Source organism: Labrus bergylta, chromosome 12 (assembly GCF_963930695.1).
Source record: "Labrus bergylta chromosome 12, fLabBer1.1, whole genome shotgun sequence".
NCBI classification, from domain to species: domain Eukaryota; kingdom Metazoa; phylum Chordata; class Actinopteri; order Labriformes; family Labridae; genus Labrus; species Labrus bergylta.
Window position 1 is genome coordinate 16,406,665 of NC_089206.1, and position 2,617 is coordinate 16,409,281.

At 38.7% G+C, this 2,617-nt stretch overlaps 1 long non-coding RNA gene across 1 annotated transcript; it reads right to left on the minus strand.

The window, feature by feature from the left end:
• Positions 1–294: 294 nt before the first annotated feature.
• Positions 295–2,241, minus strand: LOC136181114 (uncharacterized). Its single transcript, XR_010667538.1, has 2 exons — positions 1,971–2,241; positions 295–1,363 (listed from the first exon to the last, which is right to left on the minus strand). It is a non-coding gene; the product is annotated as an uncharacterized lncRNA (long non-coding RNA).
• Between the last annotated feature and the right edge of the window lie 376 nt (positions 2,242–2,617).

The following is a 2,617-nucleotide window of genomic DNA, read 5'->3' on the forward strand; positions in this document are numbered from 1 at the left end:
TATTATCCACAATAAATTGCTGAATTTTTCCTCACACAAAATCTGAGACCATTTGATGTGGAATATCATTGTGTGAGTGAGAGAGCTGGAAACAGCATGATTACAATAAAGTTTGTCTTCTTAACTTTAAATAGATGTTGATTACCTGAATACTGTACCTTTGTTGTCTGGGTAGTACACTGTTGAATTTATAAATGTGCTCTTACACACAGATGAATACAGAAAAATAGATGAGAACAAACAAAATGATTTAATGAATAACTGATATTTTCTCTCTTTCTTTGTCATCCTGAAGACCCCTCACTAAAAGTCCATGTTCTCCTGGATCCATGTCACATGCTCGAGCTTCTTCTGAATGACTTTTCAACAGTTGAAGTTCTGCTGAGAGAAGATGGCCAGCAGATAAGACAGCAGTACATCAACGAGCTCGACATGCTTCATCAGGAGGAGGAGGAGGGTTTGCACCTTGGAGACTGTATTCATGCTTCAGCTGTTCAAATAAAACTAGATCTCCTCCAAACAACTTGCAATCAAACTATTTTCTTCCCATTTTAAAACCCTTTGTCCAGTTTAGATGAGAGAAGTTGATATTATGTGATATTGATCAGGGAAGACTACATTTCTAAATCATTTTTAACTGTGTTTTTATTCACAAGTTATTGATCTTATTTACTCTCCATGTATCTTGATTTAAGAGTGGGGCTGTGTTTAAGGGCAAATTTTTGCAATGACTCTGTTCCATCCCACTTTCAGAAATGAACTACATTAGTATTTATCAAAAGAATAAGAAGTTGTGTAAAAGTAGACTTCCTTCCCTAAGCTATTGAGTTGAGCATTAATCTGAAATGTATACTCATAAGTAGACATAAAGGAGTGCATTTATATAGAAATATTTATTTAATCTGAAAAACAACATTTAAAAAAGTCTGTTTTTACAGCAGAGATTAACATGTTTACAGCTTGGTACAAAACAAACAAATAGGTGTGATTAGCTCATGTCTCGATGGACACACACTGTACGGGGGGGGGGGGATGTTTTGATGACTCATCAGTTTTGATTTGATGAAGGATAAGAGTTATTCACAATAAGGCGTATAGCTGACCATCTTGACAGGTGGGTGCGGTGTAACGGTTTGTCAAGAGGCTTAAAACCCGCCTCAGCTCCAGCTCTCAGTCTGTGGGTGTCATCACTCAGGCCATCCGGGGGGAGCCTCCCTCACAGCGAGCTGTTGAAGAGAAGCAACCGAAATCCACCCCAGAAGAACCAACAAATACAGATGTTGTTGAGGCTCAGGTTTCTTCCTCTGTCTCTGCAGCTCTCTGGGCACCTCGACGGACAAGTCACCAATAATCCACACTGTGTCTATAGGAGAAATACAAAGGTGTTCAATTAATGCCTCAGACAAGACAAAATGTACAGTTAACTACATGTGACAGCTCAGGCTGTTTTTTTGTTATGAGCCACATCTGCAGGAATAATATTGAACAAGGTAGCTGCAACTCATAATAATAGATGCCAGTCTTAAACATTATTTTTTCTAATACTTAAAGTTTTTGGTGTGAAGCTGACACTGTCCACAGACTCCATGACTTCACAGGGTTCAATAGAAAACAAATGTCTTATAATAAATACTAAATAATTATTTTTCAGTTGCCATGTTCACCGTCATCGCTGTTGACATCAGTAAATATAAGACACAGACATTCCTCTTTTTGTCAGAACAGTAACATGAACTGTATGCTTTGTAATATTGATTTCTTCTGGATGTCTCATATTTATTTACAGTTTATGGATAAAACTTTGTTAATGTATTTCTCTGCTAACACTGACAAAGTCTAACTGCTCTGACAAATAACTAATAACCATAGTTGTATATTTAAAAAAGTGTAGTTTTAAGACTTTAATTAAATATTTGTGTTGAATATAATTCGTTTTAACTGTGTTGTAGAAAAGTTAAATGTTAACTTACTGTTTATAGAGTTTTCTCAGGACGAGCAGGAATAGTTGATGATAGCAGCCTAGCTGTTAGCTATGCTGTGAAGTGGACTGCTAACGTCGAGCTGAATGGGCGGAGCTAAGTCCCGCCGGTCCCGCCTTACTGCTGTCGTTAGGTTGATCCGAAGTTAGGTTGAGACTGCAAATCCAATATGGATGCGGCCGTCGATTGGACTCATTTTCTGCCTATGTCACAGACGGGTCAGGGTTCGTCCAGTAATATTTACAGTCTATGGTCTGAACCAACTCAGCTAGCCAAACCTGAGGGGTTTCCCTGTATGTCTTAGTCTGTTTCTCTCTTTAAGGCTGAGCTCTACAAACTACTTTCGGAACCAATTCAACTACTTGTATCTGTAATCTTGTTCTTTTTATCCCGCCCAAAGCTTTGAGGTTCTGACTCTAGTCTGGGTTATTCTTCTTTAGATGCAAACAGACCCAGTAGAGCATGCTGGCTCTCAGCTCTGCTGGTTATAAAAGGGCTGAAACCAATGGCTCTTGTACAGCATACAATCCCTCGACAAGAATCCTCAGGGGGTTTAAGCCCTCTCTAAGTCCATAAAACACTTGTTGATTTGATGGGCAAACTCCCATGGCCCTTTTATTAAACCATGCATGAAGAGC